Raw genomic sequence first — 16,332 nt, 5'->3', positions numbered from 1 at the left:
TTTACTTTTTCTGAGTTTCTTTTCTGTACTGACAACTTGGAGGTGGAGAAACCAAAAGCAATTGTTTTCAGAGGCCTTGCTTTCCTACAGAAAGATTTCCAGTGATGATTTCACTTAATCTAGCTGCCTGTTTTTAAAACCATCAGATAAATGCCCATAAGACTATCGTCTTCCGATAGCTTAGCCGCTTCTTGTCAGATTCTACACTCCAAAACGCTTGATTCTTCCAATCTCCAAACTAATCCTTGTTTAAATTATGTCTTCAGCAACCATAACTCTTGTAGTGGCTTGCCAAATGATACCCTTTGGGTGTGGGCTGAAGACTTCGGTAACATCCAAGTGAATTTCAGGAAAGAGCTCAATATAGGACCAAATTCACCTTTACCAAGGGCCATTCAACCCAGACCTGGGAACTTACAGTGTTCTAATGAAATGGTTGCAGGACTGCGGGTAATATTTAACGTTAATATTTGTTGCCAGTATATTTGTAGCTCAAGGTAAAGTATTATAGTATCTAGTCATTTTTGAAATAAAAAAGGCTTATGGTTGCAAAAAGATTTCACTGCAGTAGATCATGCAATTCAGAGGTGAAATGTGAGAAAACAATAGAAAGTGACTAAAAACAGGTGACACATAGAAAAGGAAATCAGGAATTTCTTCAGTCTTACAACCCCTAGCCCCTACACCTCACTTCAAAATAGAATAGTGAAAATAAAGAGTTTTAAGATGTGATTTTAAATGATTAAAATAGATTATGTGGGCTTAAATAATAAGAGTGATTTCTACTTTGAAACACATCCTAATACATTTCAGTGAAAATTTTTATTTAAAAATATCCTAAACATTGAAAAGATTTTAATCCATAAGTAAAGCTTAAAATTTTATCTTTTGGGGGTAAAGACAATATTGTTCCATCTGGTACCATTCAGACACTGGAGGAAGCACCCCATTTGTTATAAATTGTGCTGCCTTTTAAAGAGAAAGCAGTTATGTCCTGACTAGACCTTGCCCCCTCCCCCAGTTTCTCATTTTGGGTTACCATTCTTAAATTGTCTTCTGAAGTTCTTACAAGGGTAAAAATCATTCATTCATTCATTCATTCAGCATTTGATTGTTGAAGGACCCTGTTGGAGGTGACATTTTGGATGTTCAGCCCTTGTTGAGATGCAGCTGGAGGTGGGTGAAGAGATGGAATTGGGCATCATCTTTATCTTCTTACTTTTAAACTGATAAATCAGATCTGAGTAGAACCCGATTTTTCCCCCAAAGAGCTGAAGCTGTCTGTGGTGTGACCCGCTTAGCTGGGAACTCTCTGTTGACTCTGCTGTGCCTAGAACTTGGACACTAGCCTGAGGGACCAAAACACGATTTAAGGATAATTCAGAGGTCATACTTGAGGGATAGGCCCGAATCTGGAAGACAACTGCTAATTTTCCAAGATACTGTGTTTTTATGACGGTCAGTTCCTACAAATGGAAACCACTCAAAACAATAGCAAGAGGACCCTTTGGTTGAGGAATGAGAAGATCCAAGAGGAAGGTGGTGTGCAGAGGTGCCTTCCAGGTGGAACCTTGGTGGTCTTCCTAGGGCAGCAGCCTGGGCAGGGCTGATGGGCTGCAGTTCAGGAGTAAAGATGGTGGAGGCCGCCTTCCTTTCTGGCTTTTTCTTGGAATTGGTCTGAGCATGTCCTCTGGTGGAGCCTGGAATGACCTGAAAGTGTTAAAGGCGTCTGTCTAGTCCTCTAAAGATGTGCTGTCCAACATGGTAGCTACTAGCTGCATGTGGCTATTTACATTTAAATTAATTAAAGTGAAACACTCCATTCCTTAAGCGTGCCAACCACATTTCACGTGCTCAGCAGTCACATGTGGCTAGTGGCTACCCTGTTGGACGGTGCAGATGTAGAACATTCCCAGCACTGCAGAAAGTTCACTTGGACAGAGCTTCTCTGGAGTTCTACACCTTGAATTAAATGAGTGTGATAACCCCATAACTTCTGACATGAAAACTGGGAGAAGGTAAGGGAGGGGAGGAGAGGGAAATGGGGCAGGAGGAGAAGGAGAGAAGGAGGGGAAGGAGGGGGAGAAACAGGAGGGGCTGTGGGGCTGTGGGATCAGGGATTAGGACTGAGTCACTTCAGAGAAAAATGCAGTTCAAGGACAATCATAGATGTTGGTGGTGATAGTAAGCCACCCATATTCCTCCCCCCCTTTTTTTTCATATCTTGTTGGGAAATTTGCCTAGATTGACCAACTGACGGTCCTGATTTAAATTAAGTGCATGTTATAGATGTGCACAGGGCCCCATGTTCCTTCTCGAAACTCCTGAGGTGAGGATATTTTAAAACCATCATTTTATTAATAAAAACAAGAAGTTTTGTGTACAGCAAATCCGCAGAAAGAAGGAAAAAAAACAAACCCTCTTTCTGTGGATTTCAAAAAGGCAGTCTAAAATGAGCGGGAAAATAGGTAAAACAATTTTAAGGGTTTCTGTTTTCTTTTGAACACGCCAGATTGAAAGAAGATCATGGAGAAAGATGTCAAGAACACACTATTCCTGTACCCGGTTTAAAATGATTTCTCTTTAAAAACTGTTTCCTGTGAGATTTAAAACCTTTTAAGGACAACCCAGTTAGAACACATTTAGAAAGCAACATGATTATTTGAAACAATGAAACAGTGCGCTGCTGTTCTTTGGGGTCGGAAGCACAGAACTCTGTCTGAAGTTGTGCCAGCGAGTCGACTGGTAACCTCCTCCTGGCAGAAGTCAGCAATAAATTAGGCTCATTTCCATAGGGCCTGTTTTGTCTCTAGGAATTTGTGGTCGGTGGAGTATCAGTATTTTTTTAAAAGGCAATGATGAAATAAACCTCAAAGGACAACTTCTGGGGCCTGTGCAGAAAGTAAAAGAAACGGAGATAAACAGATAAGAACATTTGTAGGTTGAGAAGTGGCAGAGGTCCACAGGATGGCCAGGGCCTGGACTGCCCCAAGGCTTCTCGGTGGGTCTACTGATCTGTTCTCCGCTTTCCAGAGCAGAGGTCACCCCTGCTTTTCAGATGAGGAAAAGCGAGAGGAAAGAAAGGGAGTCACTTGTCCAAGGTTACTTGAATTGCAGACTTTTCTGGAGAAGTCCTCCAAAATCCTTTAACGTTCCAAAAGAAATCTTTCCCCTCCCCTGTAATAACATAAGCCCCAAACTCCCACAAAAACCGAAAACTGAAAAACCAAACCCATTTCTCTGGGCGGTATGGTTTCTAAATGTAAATGCCCTGAGGTTGCACTTGTGGAAGAGAAAGAGGGTCTCTGACAGATTTCCTGGGGAAAAGGGGCAAAATGGGAATCTAATTGCCCTCCAGACCCTGACTTCAGCTAAATGCCAATTTGAGAGCAGTTGGATAAAGTAATTCCTACTAGGCTGTGAGTGACTACCGTAAGGTGAGTCCTCACGGTCAGTGTTTCCATTTTAAAAGTAGAACTGTTTATCAGCTCGAATGAATCTGTGATTGACGAGGGGGAGACATACACAAACGTGCCTGCACCTGTGCGTGTGTGCGCACATGGCTGCGATCGGTTCTGAAGCCCCGTCACCTGTGTTCTCCTACCTGCGTTCCCCCCTCCCTTACACATACCAGCACACCCAAAGAGCAAGGTCAGCCTCTTGGCATTCTTCTTCTTCCTGGCAGGGCTTGGGGAGAATCTTGAGTAGCCAAAGAATTGCCCCAACGAGATGGGCGGTGGTAGGGACATGTCAGTGGTAGCAGCGCCGCTCCCTTTCCTTGGCGGGGCCAAGACATGGGCACTGGGCAGGCCACTTCCTGCTGATGTTGGCTTGCCACGTGCAGGTCACGTCTGCCCGAGCTCCCCTTCCTTGGGTGCTTGCTACCCCTTGGGAGATCCTTGCCCCCATGCACCTCTGCCTGATGCACCTTAGGTATCTGCTCATGTCTCTGCAGCTTTCTTTACTAATAAAAAAGTAGGGGGCTGGGATGGGGGATACCTACTGGAGTGGTTTCTCGGCCACATCGCAGGGCACACCCCCTCTTCCTCCCAAAGAGAATGTGTGAAGCAGCCTTTTTTCCCCAGAAAAGCTCTCTCAGGGTTAACCCTTTCCATGTCGCAAGGGTAACCTTGTGGGTATTTGCATTTAGAAACCAGACCATGCACCGTGGGTGCATTTTGCATTAACTTAGCAACTTCACTTCTCAAGGATCTTTGGGAGCTGAGAGTCTCTTCCTTGGGGGTTGCTGTCAAACTTGAGACATCCTGCTGGAGAGGAGGCAGCACAAATGAGGGGACAGGGAGTCAAGCCTTTGATCTGCTCCTGCAGAGAAGGTGAAGCTCCGAATTTAACCGCTTCAGGAAGGGAAGTGGGGGGTGAAGGATAGAATGACCCACTACAGGGTGGAGAGAACCCAGCCAGTGTAATTGGTCTGCATATCTGATAAAAGGTCTTATGAAACCTCATTTGAAAATGGAATTCCATCTTGGCACGGGTCTTAGCACCACTTGTGAAATGGAAACAAGCTGGAGGAAGGTCAACAAATGGGCCATGAAAAACAGCTTTCTGATGGCTGGTGCAGGAACGCACTCTGCTCCGTCCTAACAGTGTCTGGGCGCTCAGGAAGAGCTTGTTAGTATGCTTAGATAACATCCCCCGAGAAGGAACCCCAAGCTCTAGGAAAAATAGGGGGTGAGATGGGGACAAAGAATTGGGCTGCAGGCTTGAATAGCAAAGATGTCTCAAAATCCCACTATTCTCAAGCCGAGTGCTGTTGTGGGTTGATGCCACTAAGCCTACAGTCACGGATTAGGGAGGCCGTCAGTCAGATGAGTGTGTGCCTGGAACGTAGTAGGTGTTCAACAAACCTTGATTTGGGAATGATTGACTGACATATATCTAAGTTTTGTGGAGGAGGGGGAAGAGCCAAGAAACTAAGGTCCTCAAGAAGTGGCCTTGATGTCGCAGTAGATGGTAAATTAGGAGATGATTCAACATGGTTAAGAAAGATTAACTAAGGGTATAGGGAAAATTGGAAAATGTTTTCCAAATGTTTGTCTTAACTGTGAAAAATGTCTGGCAGACTTCCCCACCCCGACCCCCAAATTGGAAGTGGTTTGTTTTTACTTGTTTTGGAAGAAATAAATATTTGCATTAGTCCAAACATTCGGGGCAAACAGTTCTCCCCAATTCTGAGGCTCTGTGTGGGTTGGAGATGTTTCATGCTGATAACACTCATACCTTTTTTGGCTAAATCGAAGGTAGCTTAGGACACAATCTTCACATGCTTTTCACATCACTGCTAGAACGAGGCTGAGCAAATGGAAAGAAAATAGGAAGCCAAACACAGATCCTTCCAGGTCCAGGAATGGCTGATGACCTGGCATTTGAAGGATAGAATCTTTATAGAAAAATTGCCTGTTTGCTCATGGGCAAAGAGGCTGGATCCAATTAAGACAAGGAAAACGTATGTTAACTCAGAGAAAAAACTTCTAAACAGTCAATCCTGTAATCCTCTCTGAAGAGGACGGGGTCGACGTGACGGGGCTTTATGGATGATGCCACACCTTTGCTATATAATAATTAGTAACCACTGGTTATTCTGCCTCACACTCATTCCCCAAACCACTAACCATCGCTTGGGGTGGAATGCACCAGGCCTAGATATTTGCCCCAGATGTCTTCCCATCGATAGTATTCAATTAGAGGGCTTTTGAAAATTAAAGCTTAATTCTCTTATAACATGTAGCAGAATACAAATTAAAGAAGAACAAACCTGATTTCCTCGACGGTTCAATGGGTGACTAAGGTGAGGGTTAGTCTTCAGGTTCCCTTCAAGGACACGTCTCAGTTTACGTTTTGGTAACTATTGGGTGGCTAATTGTTTTACGTCCTGGTGCCTGGTGCTTTCGCTAGTCTTTTTGGGCAGCTTACAAACATTTCAGGAGTGACTGAGGGGATCGAGGATTTGAGAGGCCTATTCAGAGAAGTGGACCTATGTCTGCTTATAGTTTCATTCTTCTACGGTGGGCCTCTGCATTCTAAATGTCTTCCTCAAATATAGAGCTTTGGGGATCCCTGCCAGCAGAATTCCGAGGGCAATAGCCCTAGATTGGCTTCTGCATCTTCCCTAGGGTCATAAATCCAGTATTTAGTTAGGTCTTCTCATGTGCTAGGCACCGTGCTAGGCTCTGAACGGAGAACAGGAAGCAATGGAGCTTCCCTTCTTCTTTCTTTTTTTTAATAAAGATATTTTTATTTTTATTTTATTTATTTGGCCACGCCTCTCGGCTTGTTGGACTAGCTCCCCGACTAGAGATTGAACCCATGCCCTCGTCAGTGAAAGCTCAGTCTTAACCACTGGACTGCCGGGGAGTTCCCCCCTTCTTCCTTTTAACAGAATTGTTTAGGAATTATAGAGTCCTTGGTGCCCACGGTTTCATTTACTCTTTACAGTCCTGTGAGGTATGTTTTATTCTTCCCCATTTTATAGATGAAGAATTGAAGGCTCCGAGAGGTATTGGGTTGGCCAAAAGGTTCGTTCGGGCTTTTCTGTAACTTCCTACAGAAAAACCAGAACGAACCTTTTGGCCACAACCCAATAAATGCCTTATCCTGGAGCATCCTGCTAGGTCCACAACCCGGACCCAGCGCCAATCCCAGTCTCTACTCTGGCATTCTTTCTGCTCCATCATGGCTGCTGCCCTCAATAATCTTACCAGCTAGTGGGAACATCAATACTAACATGCATGAGACATTTGCAAAAGAATCAAGTGTGCCGCGGTGACTCACAATTCAATAGGAGTCATTCTATCTAAATTTGAAGGTTTTCAAACATTTGCACAGACCATACTTGCTCGCTAAAGAAAATGCAGACAACAGCGCACAACATCAAGAAGAAAGTCAAAATCTCCCTCCTCCCATGTGCCTTTGCTACCGTTCCATCCCTCAGAGATAGTTACTGTCAGCATTTAGATGGACATTTTCCCAGATCTCTGTGTATATGCACTCATGAACATACAGATACATTTGACACAAATGGGATCCTAGTATCCACGTACTTCTGCAGCTGTTTTCAGTCAACAATAAGTTGTAGTGCCTTCCCATATCTCTGTTTATAGTTTCCCATGAAACGAAGGTGTGTTTGGAAAAATTGTGAAAGACTTTGGAAATGGAGTGTTGTTGCAGTGGAATGCTGGGTGTTTTCTAGCAGACCCTGAAGGGCTATCGGGCTGTAAACGGGTCTGTGTCTTTGTTTTGGAGTAGCTACATTATTACATTATTAATGTATTTAACCAAGCCCCTATAGTGGGCCATTTAGGTTTTTCAATTTTTAAGTATATTGTGAACAGTGTGGGAATCGTCTACCCATTCTATAACATCTTTATACATTTATTTAAAGACTTAGCCCCCCCACTCCCCATGGTGGTATCTGCCTAATAGATACCATCCCTCACTCCCCACTTTGGGAAGAAGAGTGATGATTTCTGAAATGGAGTTAAGTGATCCTAGGGATGTACAAAGTACATTTTCTTATGAGAAAGAAGCATGATACACGTGAGGACATGCGATGCGATATTTTTGAAACCTTTGGGGTTTAACACCCGCACCTCTGAGTGTTCAGTCATCTTTTCTGTGCTATTCAAAGCTTGGATTGGGGAAATCAAGTTCAGTCAAAGACTTTCCTTGGCGATGACTTTATAATTGCCCCCTGAGTGTTGCATGTGTGAATCCGGCAGGGAACACAGGCTCAGATAACAGCCCATATTTCTCTCTCTCTCTCTGTTTTGTTTTGTTTGTTTGTTTGTTTTTTTGGCTGCCCTGTGTGGCTTGCGGGATCTTAGTTACCGACCAGGGATCGAACACACATGCCCCCTGCAGTGGAAGTGCGGAGCCCTAACCACTGGACCACCAGGGAAGTCCCATATATTTCTCTCTTTTGATCATCACCACAAGCCAGACTTGGCAGGTATTATTATTGTTATTTCAATTTGAGAAAGAAAAAAATCAAGCTCAGAGAGGTGATGTGATTTTCCAAGGTCACACAGCAAGGACCCACTTCTCCCCCTTCCTCCTCTGGTGCTAACTCACTGCATCTTTTCCCATCTCTAAGGACTTCCACGTTTGTTTGTATGTTGCGTAACTCTAGGGAGGCATCTGAACCTGGAGTTCGGAGTTCATTGTTCAGAGGGAGTAGAGTTATAAATGTATCTTGGGGAAGGGACACCCTTTCCTAATTCTTTCAAAGGTGCCACATGTGCTGCTGTTGGTTCCACATAGTGTCGTTTGCCTCCTGTCTCTGAGCTGGTATAGCTTTCTCCTCTGTGGAATTCTGGGGGTTTTTCCATGGGTAACTGCTTTGACTGCAGGTTTGCATGTGATTTACCTGGGTGAGGGTTCTGTGAGTCTCACCTTGAGAATCCAGAGCTCAGGTAAAAACAGTACAAAACAAAACAAACCCCTGGCCCTGCCTCTCCACTCTATATCCCTCTGAGATAAGCTTGGCTCCAGGGCATAGTCCAAGGTCCTGGGTCTTCAATATTTTTGTAACAGTTGGAGGAGAGAGTGGCATTTTCTTCCTGGAAGCGTTTGTGGGTTCTTGGCTCGCCCGGTGGAGACTCACTGTGCCTGGAAGCGCAGGGAAAGGAGAAAGGCTGCCCCTTAATTGGATGAGTCTGCACATGGCTGTGGGCTCGCTGTCATCTCCGAGCGCAGGAAGGAGCTCCAGCAACCAGAGCCTGCTCCTACCTTCCCCAGAGGAGGGGTCTCAGGACCGAAGGAAGCCCATGTGTGCGTGGAGTGCAGGGCCGGAGCAGAAGCAGCCTCCAAAGGAGGACCGGCCCCCCTCCGAGGCAGTTCTGCTCTTAATACTGATTCCCAGGCTGCATTAGCTCCCTAAGGCCACTTAGGGCTACAGAGTACCACAAAATGGGCGGCTTAGAACCACAAAAATTTATTGTCTCACAGTTCTGGAGGCCAAAATCAAGTTGTGGGCAGGCCACGCTCCCTCTGAAGGTGCTAGGGAAGGATCTTTTCCAGACCTCTCTCCTAGCTTCTGGTAGCCTCAGGCGTTCCTTGGCTCGTAGATGGTTGTTTCTCTTTATTATGTCTCTTCATGTGGTTTTCCCTCTGTATCTGTCTCGGGGTCCAAACTTCCCCCTTTTACAAGGACACCGGTCATATTAGATTGAGGCCCACCCTAGCGACCTCATTTTCACTTAGTTACCTCTATAAAGACCCTATTTCCAAATAGGTCCCATTCTGAGGGTTATGGCTTCACCATCTTTTTTTTGGTGGGGCAGGGCACAATGCAACCTATAACACAAAGCCCTGCCCCTGATGTTCTAAATCAGAAGCTCCTGGGGAGCACCTGAGCGTCTGTATTTTAAAAACTCCCCAGGATCAGCCAGGTTTGGGAACCACTGCTCTAAAAGGTTTCTCACTCTCTTCTGAGGTGATCTTGGAGATTCACCTCCAACCTGGCTCCCCAAGTAGTACCCTCTGCACTTACCTAGCAGTAGGTTTCTGCCCTCTGCTCAAATATTTCTAGTGTTGAGGAACTCATATATATATGAATGATAGGCTTTTTGCTTTACCCACTAAACAGTAAACTCCCCTGAGGGCGGGGACTAGGTGTTTTCTTTCCTGTATCTCCCTGGGCCTCACCAAATGCTAATGGTAAACCCAAGTCTGCAGTCAAGCCCAGGTGTGCCTGGTGCAGTGCTAACCCACCAGGTCCTGGTTCTGCTCTTTAGGGACATCCAGAATCAATGCACCACCCTTTGCTGAGGGGGCCCTTCTGATGTTAGAAGACAGCTGTGACGCCCACTGTAGAACTGGCGCCAGAACCCCAGCCTCTAGATTCCCAGGCCTGTGCTTTCATCGTACACCATGTTTGAAAACAGACACATTCGACCAAGGGTCAGAATCTGCTAGCAGATGGGGCCGTGGTGTTGCTTACACCTGGCACAGCTCAAGGAAAAGCTGTTTAATAAATTCCTAGAGGTGGGGTCGAGACACCCACTTTTTTGCTTTTCAAGGTAATATGGTATCTTCTCTTGCTGTTAAGTGCACCAAGCCAAGATGTGCAGTTTCTGTTGAAAGCGCTATTAACGCCTCTAGTGAAAAGGCTGAAGGGAAGGGAGAATGTGCTGCCGACACCCTGGCTGTGTGAGCTTAGACACATTGCTTGACCTCTCTGAGCCAAACTTTCCTCAGCTGTGTAAATGTGTACCTCGGCCCAGGTGATTTCCAGAGCTCTTCTCACCCTTCGGATCTTGAGAATTTGCTGGTGTATATTTCACTGATAGGAATTCATCTGTGGGTACTTCATGATAAGATTCGATGTTCATTTCAAGAGCGGGCATTACATATTAAAATGAAAATTACCCCAAGGAAAGAATGGGAGCTGGGAGGGGTTATGTGCATAATAGAAACAAACAAAAAACAAAAAACCCATCACTGCTAATTTAACTGAAGCCTGCAATCTAAGAAAGGCAAATGCATGATTCTAGTATTTTCTTTAGTGGATTATAGAAAGACAAATTAAATCAAAAGTAAAAAATAAACTGTTTGATTGTTCTGCACTGTATTATCTTAATAAACAGTCTTCCTGGAAAGTTTAAAAAGACACAGTGCTCTGTCTGGCCAAAAAAAACAGTAAGTAAATAGTGTTGAGAAAATGTAAGAATTTTCCATCTAGACATGAGTGATGGAAACATTTTCATGTGGACTTGGTGACATCCCGCAAGGAGTCAGAGATTGATAGGCATTACCTACTTTCCAGGGCTGTGGTTGGGGACATTGTTGTCACCCGCAGGGAAAGAGGTCAGAGACTCAGACGGGAATGGGCCCTGCCAAGCACTCTTGTGGGTTCCTGGCAAATCCTGACTCACTTCTTCATTCCCCTGCAACGTGCGGTCTAGACGTCTGCCTTATCTCGACTGGTGACACAGATTTCATAGACTAGGGTGATGCTGAGAGGGTTGGTGGTCCTCTTATGTGTAAGGTTTCTACAGCTGGAATTGGTACAAGGTGGAGACGGGTAATTTGGGTTCTGTCCTTGCTTTGTTGTTAATTTGTCTGAGGTCACAAAGCTAGTAACTTAGCCTTTCTGTATCTTTATCATTACATAATGCCCTAATGATTACAGAGACCAAAGAAAGGATATAAATAAAATACAAAGTTCAGATACAGACCCAAGTATATGCAAAAATTTAGTATATAATAAAGGAAGCATTCGAATCAATGGGTACAGAACAGCTTACTCAGGAAACGATGTTGAGGTAACTAGCTCACTAGTCTTTGGGGAAGGCATGCTAGATTCCAGCAAGACTGGTATTTCCCTCCCCAATTCTGATTCGAAAAATCCTAAGGAATGACTCCCATTGGCCTGCCTTCTGTCAGTGGATCGCTCTGGAACAATTAACATAGATCGCAGGCATCAATTCTTAGACTCTTAGGTTGCAGGCCATTGGGGTGACGTTGTAAGAACATAGTGGCTCTGGTTGCAGCCAGAGAGGATGGGGGTTGTAAGTGGGGAGGTCATTTCTAGGGGGGAAAAAAAAAAGAGGGTCATGGTCAGACAGGCAGTATGTAGGGATTTGCTATACAAGAAAATATCCTCAATCTCACTAGTAAGCAGATTCTTATATATATGCATAATCTTACATTGGCAGAAATTTTAAACATTGATAATGCCTCTTTAAGGAAGTGTGGGTAAATAAGTTCTTTCAAACATTATACTTCCACTGCTGATAGGAGTGTAAACTAATAAGTCTTTCTTAAGGACAGCTTGGCTATGTATATATATATATGTGTCTCAAAAGGCTTAAAATTGTATAACTCTTGGCCTTGAAATTCTATTTCTAAAATATTTTTTTAGGAAAAAGGAAAAATCAGTGCACAAGTGCTATGCAGGAGGTTGTTCAGTAGAGGGTGTTTATAATAGAGAGAAATTGGAAACAATTTCAGTGACCTTCAGTAGAGGCTTGATAAAATGAATTTTGGTGTATTCAAAAAATGGACACATACGTAGCCATGAAGAATTATGGAGATCAATTCTTATTGACATGGAGAGATGATCATAACATAGTGGGTGGAAGTTAGGAAAACCTGGATTTTGTACAGTGAGTGTTCATTATACTTAGAAAACCAAAGACATTTCCATTTGGAGAGGGGGGATGACAATTTGTGCCTTGTAAGGCACAATTTATGTTCTTTGATGGGAACATAAAGAAATAAAATCCATAAAAAACAAAACAAAACATGCCAGGCCCTCTGGGTCTCACCAAGGGTTGTCCTTCTTAGCATTTCACCATGGTAAGTCGTAAGATTATTCCAGCCATCTTGCTCAAATGATTCTAGAAATTTCCCCTTGGACCCATCAGTTGACTGACTAGCTTGATTGAATCTGTGAATAAATGCCTTAGTGCATCTAGAACACTTTTTTGGGTGGGGAAGCATCTTTGTCTCGCAAATATGAATTTGATTTTTAGGAAAAGCTTACATTCTTACTGTTGGGTTTGGTGCATTAGGGCAAGCAGCCCCTCTGGGTGGCAATTTTGGAGGTGAGGAGTAGGAGGCAAGAGCGGAGAATGGGACTCTTCCCAGTACCCTGGGCAGGGTTGGGGTTTATCTAAATCCCCCCCAGGGTACTTGCTTTGTTAGGCTGGGTTCTTCTGGGTGTGCAGGCACATTGTGTCTGCCTCAACAGTAAGGCAATTTGCTTATTTTATCCTCATGTGACAGTTGGTGGGAGGTGAGCACCTGAATTCTTGTGTGACAAGCTGGGGAACTGATGAAGAGACACTGTGACTGTCTGTCTGGAATCTTGTAACCAGGGATGTGCCCAGGACACTGGCGTCCTGTCAGCTCTATCTAGTGAACCAATGACCAGCTAATGAGCAGGAATACTTTGGGATGCACACAATTGGAGTCAGTTTCACTGCTGTGATTCAAGCACCTCCCAGGTGTGAAAGGCCAGGTGAGGCGCTTTAGGAATGTCGAGATGAAAGAGACTGCTTTCGTCTTCAGGATGTTCCAGTATAGTTGGGGAAGGACAGATACCTGGCCAACTACATGACAAGGTAGACTATAAGTACAAAGGTGGTCTCGACGGGGGCGTTCAGTAAAGGCTTCACAGAGAGTTGGTGTTTGGCTGGACCATGGAGGCTGGTGGCTGATAGTGTGAAGCCAACATTCACAGAGCCCCTGCCGGGTGCCAGGCTTTGTGAAGGGGGCTTTACAGAGATGTAGTTTTCAATCCAGTGCGTTAGGTGTCATTGTCATTTGCATATGACAAATCTGACAGAAAGGCTACTGTCCAAAGTCTTGCAGCCGGTAAGCATTGTAGCTTGGATCTGACCCTAAAAGCAGTGTTGTGGGAAGAATTCCACCTCGTGAGGTTACAGGGTGGAGACGGAGGTTCCTGGCAGTGGGGAGGGCAGAGCCAAATGGTGGTGACCGGGGGGAATAGCACCAGGTGGTTGTTTGCCTGGCGCCTGGAATAGTTGCAAGGTAGCAGCAGGCAGGAAGGCTGGAAGAGTGGACAATCCTATGGGGAATGAGGAGGTCTCTGAATGCCAGGCTGAGAGGTCTGGAGTTACATTTGGAGTTACTGAGTTTTTGAACAGAGTAGGCTAATGCTGGCTGAGCTGGAAGACCCTGGATCTGGCGGCAGAGGCTGTGAGGCCAAATGCCCAGTAGTTCTGAGAAAGTATGTAGGCTGACCAGGGTCCTCCCCAAAAGAGGGGATGGGGTGGATAGGCACGGCCTTGGAGGCTGAATCTATAGAACTCGGCACCTGATGGGATGTGGAGGTGTGTGGAAGGACAAAACTATTAAGTTTGAACCCAGGCGACATTGCAGAGCAGCTGGGAAGATGTTGCTGCTTCTGGGAAACGATGCAGGTATGGTTTGGGCCTCACTGAGTGGAGGAATGGCCGGGACGGAGCCTTGAAGTTTGTAGGAGCCTCCAGGCCAGAGGTGAGGTTTGGTGAGGTGCCGGCAAGCAGCAGCTTTGAAGAGACATGGGAGCAGGTGGCTCTGTTGTTTTTCCCTGCCCAGCACCCATTCCCTCTTCTGGTAACTGCGCCTCCATTTTTCTCGGGGACCACTCCTCCCTCATATTCAATCCATGAGGTTGGGTGGTAGTGACTTCTCATTGGCTCTGTTGGTGAGCATGTGACCCAACCCTGGCCAATCAGAGCACTGCTTCTCTCTCTACCTCAGGGACCAGAGATAAGGCTGTGATTCACGGTCCAGAAAGGGCTACCCTTCTGTTGCTGGGGTTGCCGAGCTGGTGGAAGGGAAGCCTGAAGCTGCTGGTGGCTGTTGCCACAGGCTGCCTGAGAATAAAGCCAACCTGAGAGGGAGAGAGAGAGAGAGATTGATTCCTCATCACATTTATTGGATGTTGGTCTCCAGCCATCCTGGGAGCCAGATGTATACCCTAGGCTTCCTGTTTGGGTGACCCATGACTTGACACTAACAGTCAAAGGGTCCTGACTCACTCAGGGTTAGAAGCCATGTGTTTAGGGGATACCTAACCCTAGAAGGCACGGCCAGAGGGATGGAGCATGGGTCAGGAGGATCCTCTGAGTCAAGGAAGGCTGGGTGAGCATTTGTCCCAGGCTTTGCCTGAGCATAGGGGCAGGTGCATTTGATGTTTGCCACAAACAATACAGTCTCCCACCTGACTGCCCTTATGGGACTCCAGTTGTAGAAAAAAAAAAAAAATCAGGAAACAAGTAAACAAACATGCTGGTCACCATGGAAATGTGAACCCAAGGTGTTGGGAACAATAGCTGTGTGTGAGTCCGGAAGTGGATTTGTCTACACAGACATTGGTTTGATCCCAAATCTGTTTCCTTGTGGGAGCCTGGAAATGTCCATAAACTCATTATATAGCAAGCTCTTCCCTGGAGAGGGTAACATCTCCGATAAGCCTTTGTTTTATCGTCATTAAAATAGCTATAAACTTAATACAGTGCTTATGCCTGCCAGGGCCCTCCTTACAACTGCCTTTTGAGGTAGATACTGTTTTTAATCCCGGTTCCACAGGTGAGGCTCACAGAGATTTCTCAACTTGTCCAAGGTCACAGCTATTAATGGAAAAGCTGGGATTTGAACCCAGGTCCCAGGGTCTGTTCCCTTTCAATCACCATGTTCCATTATCCCACCTTGGTGTTGAAAAAAATATTAATAAAAGTAGCTAATACTTACTTTGCATGTCTTATTTCCTTGAGTCCCTACCACAAATCTATGAGGTAGGTACAGCTGGTTAACCCCATTTTGTAAACGAGGAAACTGAGGCACAGACCATTTAGGAATCCTAGCCACGTCCCACAGCCAGTAGGAGGCAGAAATATATTTTGAGGTTGCTTTTTTCAGATGGATTTGAAATGCTAGCATGCCTTAAATTTAATTTGGAAGCCCAGGATGGGTGATAACTATTTCCTAAATCTGGCTTTCATCGATTGTGATGTTCTTCATTTATTTAAAGAAATAAATCAGGAGAACGAACATTGTGGACAGAGAATAATAGTGACTTGATTTGTGTCTTATCGTTGGAAAACCATATCCTGGGATTCACTAATGTGTAACTAGTTGGAAAATGTTAAAGCAAAAGAGTAAGGTTTAAAAACAAAATCACACCATTAAGTCTATGTAAATTAGTTCCTCGGTGAAGAAAAAACCCAGCGTACTACTGTTTGTGGGCCAGCTAGACGTGTTACAAATGCTGTGGAATAGGAGTATGTGACAATTTTTTTTTTTTATTGAGGGCCCATTAGAAGACACACTCGGGCTGCTTAAACTCCCCCAAACTCGTGAATTGGTTCAATAACAAAACGTATGAATCATTTTAATATGAAGGTGCAAGGACATCTGCTTGAGTAATTTCTGACACTTTTTTTTTTCTTTTTGAAAATGTGTTATATTTAGGATTTATTGTTAGAAATAAAAGTGGATGTGGGGAGGCCAGGGCCTGTGCTTATTTATTGCTCTTTGTTGTGTACCTGTATACAGAAGGTGCTCAATAAATACTTTTGGGATGAAATATGAACCCAGGAGCACCAGGAAGCTCCTGAGGCTGGCTGTTGGCCAAAGGCTGATGAACAGTTTCGGTCCTTCCAGGGATCCTATTAGGATTGTGCTATTGTTGCCTCCATTTCACAGATGAGGAAATTGAGGCTTAAAGAGGATAAATAACTTCCCAGCATTCTGTGTCTTCTCAGTTGTTTAAACCAAGCAAGCGAAGATGATTCTTACACGCACTTTTCTGCTCTGTTGGGTCTAGGGCCCACTCCCCTGCTTTGAGTTTGGGAAGGA

At 44.8% G+C, this 16,332-nt stretch overlaps 1 protein-coding gene across 6 annotated transcripts in view; it reads left to right on the top strand.

Moving 5' to 3' along the window:
* Positions 1 to 16,332, top strand: part of GRK5 (G protein-coupled receptor kinase 5) — a 220,290-nt gene that overhangs the window by 4,630 nt on the left and 199,328 nt on the right. Inside the window, exon 2 of one of the 6 annotated variants that reach the window (XM_082424769.1) lies at positions 7,845 to 7,969. The exons of 4 other annotated variants lie outside the window; for them this stretch is intronic. The gene's annotated coding sequence lies outside the window, so the exon portion shown is untranslated. Of the gene's footprint in view, positions 1 to 7,844; positions 7,970 to 16,332 lie in introns of those variants that run through there. One more of the 6 variants, XM_082424770.1, reaches the window with a different exon arrangement.

Source organism: Balaenoptera physalus (genome assembly GCF_965194825.1).
Source record: "Balaenoptera physalus genome assembly, chromosome: 14".
In the NCBI taxonomy this organism is placed as follows: domain Eukaryota; kingdom Metazoa; phylum Chordata; class Mammalia; order Artiodactyla; family Balaenopteridae; genus Balaenoptera; species Balaenoptera physalus.
Note: the sequence above shows the minus strand (reverse complement) of the source record. Positions and strands in the feature narration are given on the sequence as shown.